Here is a 9,957-nt window from a genome sequence, read left to right as displayed (position 1 = left end):
GGTCCAAATGAGTACACCAGCTTGTGAGCCACTAAGGAGCTAGGCCATACCCAGGACCTGAGATCTAGCCCCAGGGTGTGGGTGGAGCACCATATTCATCCATTCATAAGCTGAAATTAGTATGCTAATAAAGGCCTGTTTGTATAGAGTAGGAGATGTGGTGAGCTGTGTTGGAATCCTATCTTCCATGTGACTACTGATTCTTGGATCTTTCCCAATGCTTCGATTTCCTGAATGTACTTATTGTCACACTTCATGCAGTCTTAATTAAGATCTTGCCTAACATTTCCTATGTCAATCATGCATGCACTTCTCAACTCTTCCCTAGGCCTGAATTCAAGCACCAGTACTGAAAAACATAACATTTATAGACATTTTAAATATTTGAGTTATATCTCTATATTCATTTTAAATCGTGTTTGTTGGAGTAATTCATTATATTATATTATTATTGATTGATTGATTGATTTAGCATTTATTTTATGGACTGTGAGTACACCTATAACATTTATTAAATTTGTTCCAATCTATTCCATAGCATGTAGCTTTGCAGACATAATATGTACATCATACCTGACACCCAGCACTTGCACAGAAAAGGAAAACACGTGTCACACATGGAATCTTACACCAGGAAGAAACTTTTGGTAATAATGGGACCTTGACTGAGGGACTAGGAGGCCCAATTCATGAAGGGGTGAGTGTCAGCATGGCAGCATCTAGCCCACGCAGGTGCCAAGTGGATCCCAAGACCTGGGATCGAGTTCCAGGTTTGGCCAAAATAGCAAAAATATGCTATGCAGATGATGGTATACAAATAAATATAAATTTAGATATTTACATACTGCCAGAAATGTCTATTTAGTATTCAATGACACATACTACGCTCCTATGGATTCTCAGGTCTTTAGTGAGGACTCCATTTAATCAATAGTATTCTTTTAGTGCATAATAAACTATGAATTAAAATCAGTCTGTGTCCTGTTATTATTGGGTCTAATTTTCTGCTAGACTAATTGATGAACTACTTATCGAATCATGACATTGTTCACATTCCTCTGGTGCTCCTATGGATAGGCAATAGTTTCTTAGGCTCCCCAGCCCTTTGTAAGTGGCATGACCGGGATTCAAACTCAGGACCTAGGTGTCCAGGTTGGCCTATGGCTTCGCTGCCAGCCTGCCAGCTTTCAGCAGTGCAAGGTAACCTACAGGTTGCAGCCCTGTCATTTGGACCCGGGATGGTCACCATGCAAGAAAGGAAAAACAAGAAACTGCCAACCATCCACAGATTGTGGATTTTTCAGTGCTGTTTTCATTTTGTTTTCCTGTCAGTCCCCGAGGCGTACCATCCCATGATCGGCTGTGGGTCCAGAGGCTGCACTATCCCAGCCTAGGGTGATGGAAGCTGAGGTTCAAGCCCTGTGATTGGCAATCAATCAATCAATCAATAAAATTTTAAAATATTAAAAATATCCAGGCGCAGGTGGTTCACAACTGTAATCTTAGCTACTCAAGGGGCTGAGAATTGTGGTTCAAATCCAACCCAGGCTATAAAGCCCATGAGACTCTTTTTTTTTTTTTTTGCAATTTACATATTTAATGCAAATCTTTGAAAGTATCAATGGTGTTTTTTTTTTTAATTGTAAAGATACTATACAGAGGGTTAGAGTTGCATGAGTGAGGTAATGAGTACACTTCCTCTTGAACATTGTTACCCCCTCCATTGTTTTCCCCCTACCATCCCCTCCCTCCCTCCCTTCCCCGAAGTTCTTTTTTTTTTTTTTTTGATTGTGATTAAGTGATTACATAATTTCCGGAAATTCACGCCCCAAACAGGCGTTACTCAAAGTCTAACTGAGCAAGCACAGGAGGAAAGGAAAGAAGAAAAACTTAGGGAAACGGAATGGCAGCTACAACAATGCATCTCTCTATACTTTCTCTTAATATAAATGGGCTGAATTCGCCAATTAAAAGAAAACAAACTGAGGACTGGATCAGAAAACAAGACCCATCCATCTGTTGCCTTCAGGAGACCCACCTCTCAGCCAAACATACAAACAAACTCAGAGTGAAGGGGTGGAAAAGGATCTACCAATCAAATGCCCCCAGTAAGAAAGCAGGTGTAGCTATCCTGATATCTGACAAAATAAACTTTTCATTAAAATCAGTACAGAAAGACAAGGATGGACACTACATATTAATAAAGGGAACAATCCAAGAGGAGGATATAACCATCATCAACTTATATGCCCCAAATATTGGTGCACCCAGATATGTCAAACAAATACTCTCAAACTTACAGAATAAAATAGATCCCAATACGATAATACTAGGAGACTTTAACACACCACTCTCACCAAAGGACAGGTCTACCAACCAGAGGATTGGCAAAGAAGCTACCGAATTAAGTGAGGCCATACGTCAAGCAGAATTAACTGACATCTACCGAGTATTTCACCCTAAAACAACACAGTACACATTCTTCTCAGCAGCTCATGGAACTTTCTCCAAAATAGACCATATCATAGTTCATGCAAGGAACTTAAGCAAATACAAAGGGATCGACATAATCCCCTGTATCCTATCTGACCACAGTGGAATCAAGCTAGCTCTCAATAACAAAGCATACCGCAGAAATTTCTCTAATACATGGAAATAGAACAGCACACTCTTTAACAATGCCTGGGTAACAGAAGAGATCAGAGAAGAAATTAAGCATTTCCTTCAACTCAATGAAAATGAAAACACCTCACAAAGAAACTTGTGGGACACAGCAAAAGCAGTCCTGAGGGGCAAATTTATTGCCCTCAGTGCCCACATCAAGAGAATGGAGACAGACCAAGTAAATAATCCCATGAGACTCTTATCTCCAATAAAGCACTAGAAAACCAGAAGTGGTGCTGTGGCTCAAGCGGTAGTGTGCTCGTCTTGAGCTGAAGAGCACAGGGACAGTGCCCAAGACCAGAGCTCAAGCCCCACGAAAAAAAAAAATTGTAAAAATACTAATGAAGCTCCCCAGCTTGGCATTCATACCTTTTGTTTTTCCTGTCAGGCCTGGGATTTGAACGCAGAGTCTGGGTAATTCTAATGCACTGTAGGGGATGGGGAAACTCACCATCTTTGAAGACAAGCAATTCAAGCCTGTTCCCTAGGCCTGAATTCAATCCCCAGCCCTGTTAAAGTAATAAATTCATCCACATTTGAAATAATGATTAATATCTACATACTTATGTTTACCGCATATTATTTTACTGTGTATTTATTTTATTTTTTGCACTATTCATTCATTCATTATTTATATTGACTATTATTACACTTATAACATGTATTAAATTGATTACATCTTATGAGAACTATACAGTTTAGCATATGTATTATATATCTTACTTCAGACCCAGGATATTCACAGAAATTCTATAGTAGATGATCCCATGCTTAGAAAAACAGAAAGAATACACCAACCAAATTTGAATTCCCTAGGCACCCCAGTGACTCACATCTGTAGTCCCAGCTACTCAAGGGGTGAGACCTGGAAGATGAAGTTTCAAAGCCAATCCAGGCAGAAAAGCCTGAGAGAGGACATCTCCAATTAACTGGCAAAAAGCCAGGCTACAGGTATGGCTGAAGTGGTAGAAAATCAGCTATGAACAATCAAGCCAAGAAAGAGCAAGCTGAATTCAAGTGCAGAGAGAGGAGGGTAGGGGAAGAAAGCAGAGAGAAATCCTCCAAAAACAGAGAACAAGTCAATAGTACACACATCCCACCTAATTTATGGTACCAACAAACTGAAAATAAAAAATCAAGCTTGTGCAGTTGTATAACTTTACATGAGCACATATGCTTTAGGTACACTTCAAAGCTATGTTTAAATAATATATAAGTATATATATTAAATATATATATATATATATATATTTGAATAAACTAAGAAACCAGCCAATGAATAAATACTTCTGAATTAGTGCCTTAATCATGGCATTAAAATTATTTATATTAAAAGTGTATTTCAAGATTCTTTCCTCAGAATCAATCTTTAAGTTTGTTCATGTGCCAGGCGACAGTGGCTCATGCCTATAGTCCTAGCTACTCAGGAGACTGAGATCTGAGGATAACGGTTCAAAGCCAGCCTGGGCAGGAAAGTCCGAGAGACTCTTATCTCCAATCAACCAGAAATGGCACTGTGGCTTATCTCCAATAAACCGGAAACGGCACTGTGGCTCAAGCGGTAGAGCACTTGCCATGAGTTGAAGAGCTGAAGACAGGCAGCCAAGCCCAGAGTTCATGCCCCACCACCGACAAAAAAAAAAGAAAGAAAGAAGTTTGTTCATACAGATCATAAAATTCTAACCTTCGGAGCTTGAGAAAACTTGCCTTCCTTTTCTTCCAGGGTCTTATGCTCTTTAGGCAAGTACTCCACTACTGAGCTACATCCCAGTCCCAATGTTTTTGTTTTTCATTTTACAATTCACTTTATTCCCAAAATGCTTACAAGTACCTACTGTCCTCACAGAAGTGAGTTTTTATTCAGAAACCCAACCTTTTGTGGTATGAGGACTCCCCTAGTGTATTTTGTGGTAGGCACTGAGGAAGACTCACATGATGAAATTGCAGAGAGTTTATGGTTATAGAAATAACTCTAAATAGAAATAACATCAACTGTCCCTCTAGGGAGGAATGATGTACTCATTTTCATTCTCACTCTTCATGGCAGATGGTCAAAATGGAAACACGAATGTGCTATGCTGAAATGTAAAAATTTAAAACCCTTTTTGAAAAACTCTCATGTTATAAAAACAAAATGTATCAAATAAAGGCCAAGTGAACTTTAAAAAATATGAAAAATGCTAATGAAGCTCCCTGGCTTGAAATGTGTGCTATTTTTTCGTCTGCAAGGTCTGGGATTCGAACTCAGGGTCTGGGTAACTCTGTTGCACTCTGGGTGAAGGGGAAGGTCTCTATGCTTGAAGATCAGAAAGTCAGGCCTCTTCCCTAGGCCTGAATTCAGGCCCCAACCCTGGAAAATGTAGCCCTCACATGTATTTTAAAGATAGGATTGAATTTCCAGACAGGTATTCAGTCTATATTATGTTTGGTGTGTTATTCATTGTACTTTTTGTTTTATTCATTTATTTGCCGTTTATGTTATTGACTGTGATGATACCTAACCATGTATTACATTGTTTACACCCTATCACATAGCATTTAGTTTGTAGACTTGTTCTGCATCATGCCTGACACCTCGCACTGTCACAGAGAAGGAAAACAGGTGTCACACTTGGCTTCTTACTCCAGGAGGAAATTTTTGGCAGGCTCTGAGTTCGAGCCCCAGTGGTGGCCAAAATAGCCATACATGAATAGGCTGGAGGTAGTACACCAATAAATACATATTAGTACAGAGTGCCAGAGCCGTGTATCTAGTATTCAATGATATCTGCTACGTTCCTACCAAGTCTTAGGTAGTTATTATGCCTCCTTTGAAGGAATATTATTCTTTTCATGCCTAATTAACCATTAATTAAGTTCAATCAGCATCCTAGGATTATTGCATCTAATTTGAGTCCAGACCGCTGCACGAACTATTCAATCATGAGTTGGATACCATTCCATCGCAATTTCCATGCGCAGGCAGGAGTCTCTTGGGATCTCCTGCCATTGGTAGGTGTCAGGACCAGGATTTCAACTCAGGGACTGTCTTGTGGGGTTGGCCTACGGCTTTGCTGACAGTACCGCCAGCCTTGAGCAATGACAGGTCACATGTGTGTGACATCCATGTCATTCAGACCTAGGATGGTCACCGTGCAAGGAACCAAAGCCAAGAAACCGCCTACCATGTGCGGCTCGCGGCTTGTTTTAGTGTCATTTTCATTTTGTTTTCCTGTCAGACATTGGGTCTTAGGATTCCAGGATCGGCTTTGGTTCTGGAGGCTGCACCCCAGGCTAGTGTGATGGAAGCTGAGACAGAGCTGTCATGATCTGAGTTCAAGCCATGTGCATGGCCAAAAACAAACAAAAAAATTAAATTAAAAAAGTAAAACAACTAAAAAATTAAAACAATTTAAAAAATTAAAAAAAAAACAATGATTTATCTTCCTGTTTTGCAATTCGTGCCATTTTTTCTGCCAGGCCTGGGATTTGAACTCAAGGTCTGGGTAAATAGGCAGCACTGTCAGGCTAGGGAAATCACACCATACTTGAAGCCAAGAAAGACTGGCCTGTTTCTTAGGCCTGAATTCAAGCCCCAGTCCTGCAAAACATATTCCTTATATGCATTTTATTTACATTTTAAAGACAGGATTTATACTTCCATATAGTCAGACAATATCATGTTTGATATGGTTATTCATTTCATTTTTTGTTTTATTCATTTATTTACCATTTATTTTATTGACTCTTTTGACGGAGTTTTCGGTCAAATTTGGCCGTAGAAGTGGCCAAGATATAAACACATAGATGTGTAAAATGCAGTGTGTGTTTATTTACATATGTATATGCATCTATAAACATATACAGAGAGAGACAGATAGACATTTATGTAGATTCTAGTGTATAACTCTATATAAAGAGTCATGTCTATATCTTACTTTCATATATTCTATTGCTACTAATTATTTGATCTAAAATTATTCCTCCATTAATTAATCACAGTAGAAGACTTAATAAAATATTAATTAAATTAGTCAATGACCTATATTTAATGCATACAATCTTATATTAGAAAGACTAGTTAACTAGTAATTCAATTAGCGCATTTCAAACATTCTATTAGTGTTCCTAGAGATAGGAACCAGTTTCCTAGGATCTTCAGCCATGTGTATGTGGGAGTCCCAGGATCGAACTCAGGGCGCAGGTGTCAGGGTTAACCTCAGGCTTCACTGACAGCCCACCAGCCTCAGCCATGCAAAGTCATGTACAATTTTCAAGCCAAGTCAGTGAGACCCAGGATGGTCACTGTGCAAAAGACACAAAGGTAAAACTGTTGTGTAAAACTTTCTGGTTTTTACTCTTCCATTTTGGTTTGTTTGTTTTTTGGCCAGTGCTAGGAGTTGAAATTGGATCCTAGGATCCCTGGATCATCTGTGGGTGTAAAAGCTGCACCCCAGCCTAGGGTAATCAAGGCTGAGGCAGAGTTGTGACGACCTGAGTTCAAGCCCCGTGCTTGCCCCCCCCCCCAAAAAGTTAAGGTCCTGGCTTGGAATTTGGGACATTTTATCTGCCATACCTGGGATTTGAAATCAGGACTGGGTAACTCTATTTTGCTGTGGGTGAAGTGGAAGCTCACCCTCCTTGAATAAAAGCAAGATAAGAGCATTTCCCAGGGCATGAATTCTAGCCCCAGGATTGGCAAAATAATATTTATATACATTTATAATGTACATCATATATATGTATTTGCATAGGTATTACATATTGAACCTAGGAAACAATATTTTCACAGACAGCAGAACAGGTCAACATTTGTTTCTAACTCCTCCTATTGTCTTTGGCCCTGCTGGGATTTGAACTCAGGGCCTTGAATGCCCAATTCATCAAGGGATCAATGTAAGCACAGCAGCCTCAAACAAATTCACTGCCAGGGAGTTCCCAGGACCTAACTTTAACCTCCAGGAGTGGCCAATATATAAATAGATAGATGCATAAATTGCTGCAAATACATATATATGCATAGAGAGTGTGAGAGAGAGATGTATATGTATATTCCAGTGTATATTTAAATATATAAATATATTTATAGAATGTGAGATGTCTATATATCATTAAATTACATGTAATATATTACTAATAAATATTAAGTTTAAATTATGCCTTCATTTAATGATGTATCATGGTTCAAGGCACAATAAAGTGCTTCCTTGTGCAAAAGGAGCTCAGGGTCAATGTCTAAGCTCACAGTTCAAGCCTCAGGACCTGCACCAAAAAAAAAAAAATAATCGAGCCAGTAATTCCATGTGTCTGTGTATGTGTGAATGTATTTCTATTGGTGAACATCCAGAGTACTATGAAGAAAGGCACCCAGCTAGGAAATTTGCTTTGAATAGAATGATTTCATACACCGAGGGCACTTTCAAGACAGTGCATGTTCCAGGGCTCCCCTCCCTGTTCCCAGTGTAGACTGAGGGTTTCTCCACACCCCAGGCTGCTGGAGGAAGTCTGCCTCTTTGTTGGAACAGGCAGACAAAAGGCCTCACTCCTGTACAGCTCTGTAACAAACAACTCTATCCGGGCCAACTAGTGATGATGAGTGTGGGCAGGCCCTGAAGACCAGGAGAAAAAGGCCTCTTTGTACCCCAAGTGCTCTGTTTTGACAGGAAGCCTTCATTTGTGCCACCTCCCAGGGCAGACCAAGTTCCCTGCACTTATCCTGTTTTTGTTAGACTATGTTCCAGTGTTGAAACAAACTGCTACAATTAATTCAAGATTCCTTCTAACAGACAACAACCAGGGAGCTGAACCTAATGCAATGATTCATTATTGGCAACGCATGCCTCCCTAGATTTTCGGAAGCTTGCTACATCTAAGCACATGTGAAAAATCACAATGTTCCCTGTTATGTAGGGCTGGTGAAGCTCATCAGGTTTGGAAACCTTTGACCTCTCCTAGTTGGGCCTTGGGTGGTTAGGTTTCCAAGTTGAACACAGGGCCTGACTGCTGACCATGAGCTCAGAACAGTTCAGTGTGTAGTAGGAAGACCCCTACTCAGGCAGGGAAACCCACCTAGTTGTCTGGAGTGACAGAGCCCACCGCAGCAAAGTTGGTAACAAAGAAGCAACTTTATTGAGAGGGCTCCTACACTGACTGGCCAGGGCCACAGCACAGGCTAAGGAGCTGATACTGCCACCGTGAGCAGGCCCCATTCTTTGGTTTTTAAAGGCAAAATCCATGAGGTCGAGCCGGGTCATTAACAGGTGACCAATTAAATCATATCATACAAAAAGATTGCATGGTCATACCAGACCATACACTGGTGGCCAATAGGCAGAGTTTACTGTATGCATGTGTGAAAGGCAGGGTTAACCACCATAAGCAGGTGGAGTCAGGTAGTTGGAGCCAGATTACAATCTATTTTATGGGTCAGTCTTTAACTCAACAATCAAGGTAAGTTAGGTCGTTAAGGGGAGGGGGACCTAGAGGCATTCTTTCCATTCTAGAGGCATTCTTTCCATTCCAGGAACAGGGCTGGTTGGAGGCAAGGTCTAGTTAACCTTGTTTAAAGTTGTTTTTTTTTTTCTAAAATCCCTAAAACAAGGGCAAAGCCTGGAAAGAAGCTGTACCAGCTCAAGTCTCCTCTCAGGGCCTACTTCCCAGTGCTTTACCTTTGATGTCACAGTTTCACTTATGGTATCTGGGAGGGGGGGGCGGGTAATTTGTGTGCATATACCAGTCCTGGAGCTTGAACTCAGGACCTGAGCACTGTACCTGAGTTTCTCCTGTACAAGGATAGCACTCTACCACTTGAGCCACAGAGCCACTTCAGGCTTTTTTCTAGTGATGTGCCACTGCGGATTCAAAGCTAGGGTTTCAAACATGCAAAGCACTCTATCCCTAAGACCCATTCCCAGCACTGCACTTCAGGTTTCTTTCTTTCTTTTCTTGTAAGTTGGAGGAGTTGAAGTCTGGGCCTGGGTGCTGTCACTCAGCTCTTCAGCTCAAGTGGAGAGTTGTAGCACTTGAGCTACAGAACCCATTCAGGTTTTCTGGTGGTTCATTGGAGATAACCATCTCAAGGAATCTCCTGCTCTGGCTGGCTTTGGACCGTGATCCTGAGCTCTCAGCCTGCTGAGTAAGTAGCTAGGATGACAGGCATGAGTCACCGGCACCCAGCTTCCACTTCAAGTTTCTAAGTGGTGAATAGGAGATGATAATGTCATGGGACCTTTTGTGTGTGGGATAGTTTTGAACCCCGATCCTCAGCTTCCTGAGCAGGCAGCTAAAGACACCTAACCCGTGACACTTTGCTGC

This window comes from Dipodomys spectabilis, unplaced genomic scaffold (assembly GCF_019054845.1).
Source record: "Dipodomys spectabilis isolate Male_0828 unplaced genomic scaffold, ASM1905484v1 ptg000404l, whole genome shotgun sequence".
Lineage (NCBI taxonomy): Eukaryota > Metazoa > Chordata > Mammalia > Rodentia > Heteromyidae > Dipodomys > Dipodomys spectabilis.
The sequence above is the reverse complement of the archived record's forward strand: the minus strand, read 5'-3'. Positions refer to the sequence as shown.